General features: G+C 41.9%; 1 long non-coding RNA gene across 1 annotated transcript; it reads left to right on the forward strand.

Moving 5' to 3' along the window:
• Positions 1–1,103: 1,103 nt before the first annotated feature.
• LOC144331160 (uncharacterized) lies at positions 1,104–10,182 on the forward strand. Its single transcript, XR_013398114.1, has 2 exons — positions 1,104–1,198; positions 8,344–10,182. It is a non-coding gene; the product is annotated as an uncharacterized LOC144331160 (long non-coding RNA).
• The last annotated feature ends 2,484 nt before the right edge of the window (positions 10,183–12,666 follow it).

Genomic DNA, 12,666 nt, shown 5'->3' on the forward strand with positions numbered 1-12,666 from the left:
TTCTCAGCTTGTGATTTATTTTTATTTGGAATGTCTTTGGTATGCTTTCTTAGCATAGAAGTTGTGTTCATTTATGTCTTCTTTTTCTCACTTTCTTCTTTCTCCTCTTTTCAATCTTTCTGTCCGCACCCTCTACCTGTCTAGTGGTTTTACAGTTGCCACAACCTAGATGCCTATTCTAAAATGTCTTATCAGGACATTTGAGGGTCTCCTGTATCATCAGGCCATTCCTAGTCACTGGCTTTGTCCTCCTAATTGCTGAGGCCGATTGCTTCTTCTTCCCCTGCCTCCCGATGCCTTCTGCTTTCTCTTAAGCCAAAGTTCCTGGGGGTGGTCAGGAATCAGTTCTTTTTCATTCTTTGAGTCACCAGACTGTGGTTTCAAAGAGTAAGTCATTCATTTCCCATTTAATTCGAGAAATTCTTAGTCCCCATTAAATTTCAGAAGTTATGAGTCCAGCCTCCTCTGCCTGCATCATGGCCAGCAAAGCTAGCCCCTCTTGCTGCTTTATGTTACTCTTTGTTTCTGGTGTGTGGAGTGTACGGCCCATTTTTTATGTCCTCTATGTCTTTAAATTTTGATTTTAATATTTTATTACTACTATTTGAGCAGAGAGGGTATGTCAAATTGTGGACTTACTGAGTCATCTTGACTAGAAATCCAATTTGCATCTTAAACTTTTGTACCTACTTACACATTTGGGCCAAGTTATATAATTTCTCTGAGCCTAAATACATCTAAAACAAGGCTATTTGACCAAGTTCATTAAGGTCCATTCCAACTGTAAATTCCATAGGTTTATGTAGCCTACAACCTATGACTATATTCAGGTTTACTCAGATAATTTGTAGTATAGGGGACTTGGAACCTGTGGGGAAAAGAGAGAGAGATCAGACTGTTACTGTGTCTATGTAGGAAGAAGTAGACATAGAGACTCCATTTTGTTCTGTACTAAGAAAGATTCTTCTGCCTTGAGATGCTGTTAATTTGTAACCCTAGCCCCAACCCTGTGCTTGCAGAGACACGTGCTGTGTTTATTCAAGGTTTAATGGATTCAGGGCTGTGCAGGATGTGCTTTGTTAAACAAGTGCTTGCAGGCAGTATGCTTGTTGAAAGTCATCACCATTCTCTAATCTCAAGTACCCAGGGACACAAACACTGCGTGAAGGCCGCAGGGACCTCTGCCCAGGAAAGCCAGGTATTGTCCAAGGTTTCTCCCTATGTGATAGTCTGAAATATGGCTTCGTGGGAAGGGAAGGACCTGACCGTCCCATAGCCCGACATCCGTAAAGGGTCTGGGCTGAGAAGGATTAGTAAAAGAGGAAGGCCTGTTTGCAGTTGAGATAGAGAAAGGCATCTGTCTCCTGCTCCTCCCTGGGCAATGGAATGTCTCGGTGTAAAACCTGATTGTATGTTGTATTTACTGAGACAGGAGAAAACCGCTGCTGACGTAGGGCTGGAGGTGAGACTGGAGGTGAGACTGGAGGTGAGACGTGCTAGTGGCAGTGCTGCTTTTTAATGCACTAAAATGTTTGTGATGTTTGTATACATGCACATCAAGGCACAGCACCTTTCCTTAAACTTATTTATGACACAGAGATCTTTGTTCACATGTTTTCCTGCTGACCCTCTCCCCACTATTACCCTATTGTCCTGCCACATCCCCCTCTCTGAGACGGTAAAAATAATGATCAATAAATACTGAGGGAACTCAGAGACACAGTTCCGGTGCAGGTCCTCCCTATGCTGAGCGCTGGTCCCCTGGGCCCACTTTTCTTTCTCTATACTTTGTCTCTGTGTCTCTTTCTTTTCTCAAGTCTCTCGTTCCACCTGACGAAAAATGCCCACAGGTGTGGAGGGGCAGGCCACTCCTTCAGGAACCCACGTTTTCTGTTTTCTGACACAAGGGCTGGTTCTGCCATATGTCATAACTATCCTCATCGCGAACACAGCGCAGAATCAAGAAACCCAATCCATGGCATGCCATATCTGCCTATTTTATTCCTCTAACTAGAAAGTTGGGGATTTCGCTAATGTTTCTTGCAGGCAGAGCTAGCTCTTATACTACTTTCTGGAATTCCAAACACAAGATTGGATAAGGTTTTGAAAATAGAACCCCTTGGACAGAAAAATTAGTTCTTATGCAAACAACAAAGGGCAGAAAGCTTTTTAGCACAGATTATCTCTGAAAACGGACAATAAATAATCAATGCAAACAACATGCCTGATGTAGAACTGGAAAAGATGAGCATTAGGGGATGGGTCTTGGATCACAAAAACAATTACAATTACCGTGAGCAGTGGCAGAGATCAGAATTACCCTGAGTTACTGGCGGGAAATCTGTATGCATCTGCAGCAACTTCAATTCTTGCCTCTTCAGAAGAAAGAATTCGACTGAGGGGCATAAAGCAGAAAAAGAGACCTCGGCAAGTTTCAGAACAGGAATGGAAGTTTATTTAAAAGGTCTTAGAACAGGAAAAAAAAAAGGAAAGTTCACTTGGAAGAGATCCAAGAGGGCACGTGAAGGTTAAAGAGAGAGAGGTCAAGTGCCCCCTTTAACCATGATCCTAGGACTTTTATAGGATCGCCTCTTTCCAGTGATTCTCCTTTTAGGGTGGGCTGCCTGCCCGCATGTGCAGAGCTCTCCTTACCCTAGGGAAGTGGGAACACACAATGTGTTTAGGAAGTTGTACACATGCCCATCTGAGGCCTTCTTCCTTTTTCTGGTGGAGTGTACCCAGAAGATCATACTTTGCCATTTTTGTCTCTTAATGTGCATGCCCAGGAAATTTCTTCTCCCTGGAGTCTGCCTTTAATTAACACTTTAATGTTAACAGATGTGGACTGTCAGGAACTAGCCTCTTCCTAGTACTGGCGGCCAATTTATCACATTTAGAGAGTCAATGCAATAATTGCTGAACCATCACCCAACATTTCAGTGGGTGGTAGGGAGAGTCCTCTCCTGACCCGCTCATGCCTAACTACCTGTAACATTACCACATCATCAAAGAAGGACTTGGGGGAAAGAAAATCTGTTGTATGCTATTTACTAATTAAACCAAAGAGATTATTATTTTGTTTTATTATACTTTAAGTTCTGGGATACACATATGCAGAACGTGTACCTTTGTTACATACATATACATGTGCCATGGTGGTTTGCTGCACCCATCAACCCATCATCTATATTAGGTATTTCTCCTAATGCTATCCCTCCCCTTGCTCCCCACCCCCTGACAGGGAGGTATGTGATGTTCCCCTGCCTGTGCCCATATGTTCTCATTGTTCAACTCCTACTTATAAGTGAGAATATACGGTGTTTGGTTTTCTGTTTCTGTGTTAGTTTGCTGAGAATGATGGTGTCCAGCTTCATCCATGTCCCTGCAAAGGACAGGAACTCATTCTTTTTTATGACTGCATAGTATTCTGTGGTGTATGTGTGCTGCGTTTTCTTTCTCCAGTCTATCATTGATGGGCATTTCGGTTGATTCCAAGTCTTTACTATTGTCAATAGTACTGCAAAAAATGTAAGTATGCATGTTCTTTATAGTAGAATGATATATAATTCTTTGGGTATATACCCAGTAATGGGATTGCTAGGTCAAATGGTATTTCTAATTCTAGATCCTTGAGGAATCTCCACACTGTCTTCCACAATGGTTGAACTAATTTGCACTCCCACCAACAGTGTAAAAGCCTTTCTATTTCTTCACATCCCCTCCACTATCTGTTGTTTCCTGACTTTTGAATGATTACCATTCTAACTGGCCTGAGATGGTATCTCATTGAGGTTTTGATTTGCATTTCTCTAATGGCCAGTGATGATGAGCTTTTTTTCTTGTTTGTTGGCTGCACTTTTGAAAAGTATCTGTTCATATCCTTTGCCCACTTTTTGATGGGGTTGTTTGTTTTTTTCTTGTAAATTTATTTAAGTTTCTTGTGGATTCTGGATATTAGCCCTTTGTCAGATGGATAGATTGCAAAAATTTTCTTCCATTCTGTAGGTTGCCTGTTCACTCTGATGATAGTTTCTTTTGCTGTGCAGAAACTCTTTAGTTTAATTAGATGCCATTTGTCAATTTAGGCTTTTGTTGCCATTGCTTTTGGTGTTTTATTCATGAAGTCTTTGCCTATGCCTAGGTCCTGAATGGTATTGCCTAGGTTTTCTTGTAGGGTTTTTATGGTTTTAGGTCTTACATTTAACTCTTTAATCCATCTTGAATTAGTTTTTGTATAAAGTATAAAGAAGGGATCCAGTTTCAGTTTTTGGCATATGGCTACCCAGTTTTCTGGACACCATTTATTAAATAGGGAATCCTTTCCCCGTTGCTTGTTTTTGTCAGGTTTGTCAAAGATCAGATGGTTGTAGATGTGTGGTGTTATTTCTGAGGCCTCTGTTCTATTCCATTGGTCTATATCTCTGTTTTGGTACTAGTACCATGCTGTTTTGATTACTGTAACCTTGTAGTATAGTTTGAAGTCAGGCAGTGTGATGCCTCCAGCTTTGTTCTTTTTGCTTAGGATTTTCTTGGCTATATGGGCTCTTTTTTGGTTCCATATGAAATTTAAAGTAGTTTTTTCTAATTCTGTGAAGAAAGTCAATGGTAGCTTGATGGGAATAGCATAGAATATATAAATTACTTTGGGCAGTTTGGCCATTTTCACAATATTGATTCTTTGTATCCATGAGCATGGGATGTTCTTCCATTTGTTTGTGTCCTCTTTTATTTCGTTGAGCAGTGGTTTGTAGTTCTTTCTCCTTGAAGAGGTCCTTCACACCCCTTATAAGTTGTATTCCTAGGTATTTTCTTCTCTTTGTAGTAATTGTGAATGGGAGTTCACTTATGATTTGGCTCTCTATTATTGATGTATAGGAATGCTTGCAATTTTTGCACATTGATTTTGTATCCTGAGACTTTGCTGGAGTTGCTTATCAGCTGAAGGAGTTTTTGGGCTGAGATGATGGGGTTTTCTAAATATATAATCATGTCATCTGCAAACAGAGATAATTTGACTTCCTCTCTTCCTATTTGAATACACTTTATTTATTTATCTTGTCTGATTCCTTTGGCCAGAACTTCCAATACTGTGTTGAATAGGAGTGGTGAGAGAGGGCATCCGTGTCTTGTGCCAGTTTTCAAAGGGAATGCTTCCAGCTTTTGCCCATTTAGTATGATACTGGCTGTGGGTCTGTCATAAATAACTCTTACTATTTTGAGATATGTTCCATCAATACCTAGTATATTGAGTGTTCTTAGTAGGAAGGGGTGTTGAATTTTATTGAAGGCCACTTCTGCATCTATTGAGATCATCAAAGAGATGATTTTTGAATTTGTCTCAGCAGCTTCCAGTGGGACATCTTTTGTCCCTAGCACTTGCCCTGTACTGTGACTTGAGGCACTGAGTTGATTATTACTGCTTCTGTCTAATCCTATGTTAAAATTTTCCTGCTTGTGCTGTAAATCATGCAAATCATTTCCTAAAGCAAACAAATGCAGGCTATCTACCTGAATTTCTTCTGTCTTGTATCAATCACTTTTCCCCCAATTGAGATCAGCTGCTAATTTTCTATCTTGGACCAGATGACAGCCCAGTGTCAGAGTGTAGAGTTTGTAATTGATAGGGACAGAAGGCAAGGAAATTCTAGGCAGAAGAGGGCAGGTCCCCGGTGAGGGTCCCACCCTCAAGCCTGGAACTGTAGCCCAAAGTGAGAACATGCATTCCTCTTTTCTCTTGTGAATGTTACCTTTTCCAAAACCACTTATGGCCCACCCCACCCCCCATGCTATGCCCATAAAAACTCCAGGCTCCACTGACAAAGCAGAGAAGAGGAGAAGCAGCTGGATGTAAGAGACTACAGTTTGATGTTGGAGAGAGGCAGCTTGACTTCAGAGGGATGGCTTGACCACATTGCTTCGGAGAGGAGTCTGGCCATCCAGACTCTGGGGGAAGATCACCTTCCTGCTCCATTCCCTTTCCACTGAGAGCCACTTTCATCAGCAATAAAATCCTCCATATTTACCACCCTTGAATTCATGCATGTGACCTGATTTTTCCTGGATGCCAAACAAGAGCTTGGGTGCCACAGGTGTGGATGCTAAAGGCCGTCACACTGACCCTCTGCCCTCACTGGTGGAGAGCAACCACCACATGCAAAAAGACAGAGGGTCCACTGAGCTATTTAACACGTAAGCTGTCCAAAAACAGCAAAACTAAAAGAGCAATGTAACACATGCTCTCTGGGACTTCGGGGGTCATGGGTCCCTCCCTCTAGATGCTGCCACAGGGCCTGCGTGGAGTTTTGCTCCTGCTGTTGCCCAAAAGCACTCACCCAGCTCCTGTACCTACTCACCTGCATGCTCCCTCCTGTGAGGGGTTCAGTGCAGTGGATTCGAGTGAGTGGAGTTTGCCCCAACTGGCACCTAAATAGCCAGCTATCCCCAGCACCCACACTCCAGTTTCCACCCACACTCCAGTTTCCACCCACGAAGGGGTCAGGGGAAATTTCCTGCTTTATAATGACTTGGAACTGAGGGGCAGGGGCTGAGGATTTTATCCCTTGAGTCAAAATCTAGAGTGGCCTTGTGAGAGCAATACTCACTTGGGTCAGAGCCTCCTGACCCTAGCTGTGACAAAACTGAAACCATGGAGAACACATCCTCTGTTGGTGCCCTCTTTTATTTGCTGGCCGTGGATGCTTAAACTTCCCTTTTGCTTCCTCTTCTCCTCTCTTTGATACCCTGCCTGGGGGTGGGTCAGGGTCAAAGACAAAGGCATTAACATGAAGACAGATGGAGTTAAGCTCTGACTGAGTAGGGGGCAGGTTTGAGGTGCAAGGAGTCAAGGACTTGAATCCTCTTTGTGGTTGTAGTGAATTTACTTCAATTGGGGTCACCCTTGGGGTTTCAGCATTTACAACCAGTGCCTAGCACATAATAGGGGCTCAATAAAATATAGTCGGGACTGGGCACGGTGGCTCACACCTGTAATCTCAACACTTCGAGATGCTGAGGCAGGAGGATAGCTTGAGCTCAGGAGTTTGAGTCCAGCCTGGGCAACATCGCAAGACCCTGTCTCTACTAAAAATTAAATTTAAAAAATCAGCCAGACATGGTGGTGCATGCTTATAGCCTAGCTACTCAGAAGGCTGAGGCAGGAGAATTGCTTGAGCTGGGGAGAATGAGACTGCAGTGAGCTGCAATCATGTCGCTGCACTCCATCCTGGGCGATGGGGTGAGACCCTGTCTCAAAAAAAAAAAAAGTGCATTTATACTGAATATGTACAGACTTTGTTTTCTTGTCATTATTCCCTAAACAATACAGTGTAACAATATTTACATAGCAGTTACATTTTATTAGGTATAAGTAATCTAGAGATGATTTAGAGGATATGGGAGGATGTACATAGGTTATATGCAAATATGGCAGCATCTTATATCAGAGACTTGAGCATCTGGATTTTGTTAGCCATGGGAGGTCCTGGAAGCAATCCCCCATGGATATGAAGGGACAACATATGTGTTGAATGAATTGAAGGAGGTAAAGTTCTGAGCCTGGTAAGATGGCTGCTCCCAACTCTGTCTTCTGGCTTTTCCTCTCCCTATGGTGGGTGTATCCAGGCCAGGAGTCCCAAGGCTCTCACTCACCTCCTGAGAATGCCTAGGCCAGTGGGGCTGTAGGTGAGGCACGCCTGCTCTCTAGAACATGTCACCCCTTTGCTAACGTGCCAGTTATTTCTAGAGTCCCTTTTTTCTTACTGTGAGAGTAGTCAGATCCAGGGAACCAGGATTTGGGCTTTGGGAGGAAGGGGCTGGAAGAACTGCTTTTTCCTAGGTCCTAGCCCTGCCTTCAGCCATGTGAAAGGGATCTTCCACATGGTCCTGTTCAGCTCACCATGGTCTGCACGGGAGTTCAGGTCAAAGTCTTATCACATGTATTTTCTTGGCTTTGGCCTTTGTGCTGTTGTTTTTGTTTCTCTCAAGAACCTAAGGAGGGAAGGGGTCCCAGGGAAGGGAAGGAAAAGGAGAGAGGTGTTTGAAATCCTGAGTCCTTGCCATCCCTCCCTCTCTATGTAAATCTCTGCTCCTTTACACTATGACTTACTTATTCATGAAAATCTGTCTGAGGGAAGGCTGTGGTCAGAAACTGGAAGATAGTCCATCCGCATGCCGGCTTACTGTCCCATTCATTTCAGTTGCGCTGACAGGCAAGAAAGAACAGCAGGAGAAGCTAACAGATCATGTGCTTACTCTGTGCTTGGCCCTGGTCTACGTCTTTCACTTACAGTCTCAGATTCTCGCAGTAACCCCCAAGGTCCATACTATTATGATTTCTATTTACAGATGAGGAAATGAGGCTCATCAAGTAGTACCTTGTCCAAAGTCCGAATCTGCCCAAATTCTAGGAGACAAGTTCAGCAGTCTGACTCTGGAGCCAGTGTTCCTACCCATCATGTTTGTCTCTCTCCTCCTCACATGCATACTAAGGAAAAGCCAACAGCTGCTTACTGCGTTTCAACCTGACTGCTACATACAAGGAATTTGCTCCTGAGGGTGGAAGGAAGTTCATCAACCTTGAAGAACACACCCACACAGCAGGGCTGGGATGCCACCATCAGCTTTCCTTTTGACTTAAAGCTTGTTCACGTTGTCATCAAGTCACACACCAAATCACATCAGTCATTTCTTCAGCATGAAAGAATAAATTCGATATTTTCCTGGGTGGAGTGTTTATATTTTAATACTTCTGCCTAGAGAGTTGCCATTTGGGCTTAATTGTTATTTGTCTTCATAGATTTATCCATATCTGAGTTTCCCAGTTTGCCAGTTGTTTCTAAAACATTTACTGACCAGTGTAAATAGCAACCTTTTGTAGCATTTATGGATAATTTTGGAAACAACCTATTGACCCAATAATTATTTTAATCTAGAAAGTTTCAGCAAGAGAGCTGAAGAAAGTGAACGTGGTGGGACAACTCATAGCCAGAGGGAATAGTATATTTGTTCTCAGTGAAATCATGGTTTGCTGGCACTAAAAACAAGTTTCCAGCCAGAATAATGAGTGGGTCAGCCAAAGGACAAGAATACCATATTTCTTTTCAGTAATCTAATTGGGTGCCCTTGGAAATCACTAGTGTCTGTCTGTGAAGGAGGAAAAGACAGAGAGAAGCTCTGTATTTGTCAGAATTGTAATGAACTTTTAGATGATTTTTTAAAAAAAGTCTCTAGAGTATATTTAAGGAAACATTTTAAGGAATAACAACCTTATATGCCAAACACATCTTTAGCAAATAAAATGACTTTATTTTTCACACAAATTTGGCTTCCCAAAAGAACTGGTTTTAACTCTGTTGAACTAGAAAAGGGAGGCTCAGATTTTCTTCACATCTCCCTCCTTGCCTTCCAGACATTTATGAATGTTTTCTGAAACTGATTCGTTCTCAGATGCTCCATTCAAGATAATTGGGCAATAATACGAGCTACAACTATGTCAAAGGTCACAGCAAACTGGGATCATAAAGAAAATAATTGGTAGGGTGTTTACAAATTAAATAATGACTTCTGGCTGCATCCATGTCGCTGCAAAAGACATAATTTTTTTCCTTTTTTATGGCAGTGTAGTATTCCATGGTATACACATACAACAGTTTCTTTATGCTCCACCATTGATGGGCACCTAGGTTGGTTCCATGTCTTTGCTATTGTGAATAGTACTGCAATAAACATATGAGTACACATGTCTTTTTGGTAGAATGATTTCTTTTCCTTGGAATACATACCCAATAATGGGATTGCTGGATCAAATGGTAGTTCTGTTTTAATTTCTTTGAGAAATGTCCAAACTGTTTTTCACAGTGACTGAAGTAATTTACACTCCCACCAACAGTGTATAACGCATTCCCTTTTCACTGCAGCCTTTTCAGCATCTGTTGTTTTTGACTTTTTCACAATAGCCATTCTGATTGGTATGAGATGGTATCTCACTGTGGTTTGACTTTGCATAACAAATAACTTTTTACTTTTTAAGTCTAAGTATGTCCCAAATATTACATAGGACATACTTAATAAGTTGGGTGAACTGTAACTCGATAAATTATTGGTATGATCAGTGATTTTTATGCTGGAGAAGCACTGGCTTGGAAGAAATTGGAGTTTTGAAACAAAAGAATAAACTCTACAAAGTATGTGGCTGTGGATGTACATATGTGGGGGCAGGGGGGAATGGTAGGAAAGGCAAAGAAAATTAGTTAATTTTAGAAATCCAGAAGCTTATCCAGGATTGATTAATATATTCTCTTAAAAAGAATTTTCATGAGGTTGGTTAACAAAAACAAAATCAACAAGTTTGTAAGAACCAATTGCTTGAAGCCTGTACCAACAGGATCTGAGTTTGGTACTGTCTTAGTCCATTTTCTGTTTATATCAGAATACCTGAAATGGAGCAGTTCATAAGAAATGAAATTTATTTCTTACAGTTCTGGAGGCTGGGAAGTCCAAGGTCAAGAGGGTGCAACCAATGAGAGCTTTCTTTTCTTGCTGGTAGGGATTCTCTGCAGAATCCAGAGGAGGCACAGGACATCACATGGCTAGGGGCTGAGCTTGCTAGCTCAGGTTTCTCTTTCTCTGCTTATAAGGCCACTAGTCTCATGCTCATGATAACCCATTAACCCATCAACTCATTAAGCATGAATAGATGAATGGATTCGTGGATTAATGGGTTATTACGGATTAATCCATTCTTGAGGGCAGAGCCTCATGACCCAATCACCTCTTTTTTTTTTTTTTTTTTTTTTGAGACAGTGTCTCATTCTGTCAGCTAAAGTGCAGTGGCACGATCACAGCTCACTGCAGCTCTGACCTCCTTGGCCTCAGGTGATCCTCCCACCTCAGCCTCCCAAATAGCTGGAACCACAGGTGTGTACCACCATGCCCAGCTAATTTTTATATTTTTTGTAGAGATGGGGTTTTACCATGTTGCCCACACTGGTCTCAAACTCCTGGGCTCAAGTGATCTGCCCACCTCAGCCTCCCAGAGTGCTGGGATTATAGGCATGAGCCACCTCACCTAGCCCCAATCACCTCTTAAAGGCTTCACCTGTCAATACTGCCCCATTGGGAATGAAATTTCAACATGAGTTTTGGAAGGGACATTCAGACCATAGCAGGCATGTTACAACTTTTCAGCAGACTGAAATGGTATGGTTCTTGGCCTCTTTTCAAAGTATAAATCTTGCTTTCAGGCCCTTAATATGTCAGACTCTGAATCTATTCTCTTCTCTCCTAATAGCACTGCCAGGTCTAAGATTCCTTTGCTGGTGGGTGGATGGTACATACTGGACCAGCTGAAAGGTCGCTGAGTCTACCAGTCTACAGAACACAGTCTATGCCTGAAACTATGGGGAGGTTTTCAAAAGCAAACATGTCTGACCTTCAAGAGTTTGTAATCCTATTGGAAAAGTCTGGAGAAAAGATGATAGATAATTGTCAAATTGAGTCACTTCATGGAATATATGTTCTATGAAGTCTTGGTTGGTTTCACCACTGTATCCCCAGTGCATAGAAGAGTACCTTGCAAACAGTGAGTGCCCCATAAACGTTTGATGAATGAATAAATCAGTGTCGGCTGCATTCACCAAGGCAGGCTTAATAAAGCAGTTTGGACTGAAATGGGACTTAAAGATCTGGATGAACAGAAAGTATCATCATTGCAGCTGCTATTTACTGTGAACCAGGTTCTGAGCACAGTACTTTATAATAATTCTATACATGTTCTAATAGCCCTTAAACATTTAGGTCTATCTGGCCCAAAGCCTATTTTGCTTCTGCAAATCAGCTTTAATATCATCTCAGGGAAACATTCTCTGACCATCCTATCAAAAAGCATTTCTTCTTGCTATTCTCTATCTCAGCCCACTGTGCTTTCATAGTATTTAGGACAACTTAGTGTGAGTTTATTCAGTGTTTTTTGGCTGTCTCTATAGTCCATGAGGGCAAGGAGTATGTCTGCCTTATTACTACTGTGTCTTCAGCACCCATCTGCCAGCTCATTCCCTGACACTTAGTAGGCATCCTATAAATATTTATTGAACAAATGCATTTGGTTTTCAGGCCTGTCTGCACAGAATCATCTCAGCTTAAACAAAAAAAATGGAAAACCAAAAAATATAACCATCAAGCTCTTATCCCAGAGATATTCAAAGGTAGATATTTGAAGCCCAGGCATCTTTTTTCTTTTTTTCTTCTAAAATTCTGCAAGTAAATCTAATCCATAGCCAAAGACAAGAATTTCACTCTGTTGCCCAGGCTTGGGTACAGTGGTGCCATCATAACTCACTGCAGCCTCAACCTCCCTGGCTCTGGTGATCCTCCCACCCCAGCCTACCTTGGTAGCTGGGACTACAAGTCACACTGCCAACGCTGGGTATTTTTTTCTAATTTTTGTAGAGACAGGGTCTCACTATGTTGCACAGGCTGGTCTTGGACTCCCGGGCTCAAGTGATCCACTCACCTCGGCCTCCCAGAGTGCTAGGATTATAAGCATGAGCCACCATGCCTGGCCATCTTTCCTAATATACTTCATTTTAAAATTTTCATTTGGTGACTAGGAAAATGCTTTATATAATTAAAAAACAAAAATAAGTCAAAAAGAAAAGAAGTAACTACTAA

This window comes from Macaca mulatta, chromosome 9 (genome assembly GCF_049350105.2).
Source record: "Macaca mulatta isolate MMU2019108-1 chromosome 9, T2T-MMU8v2.0, whole genome shotgun sequence".
Taxonomy (NCBI): Eukaryota; Metazoa; Chordata; class Mammalia; order Primates; family Cercopithecidae; genus Macaca; species Macaca mulatta.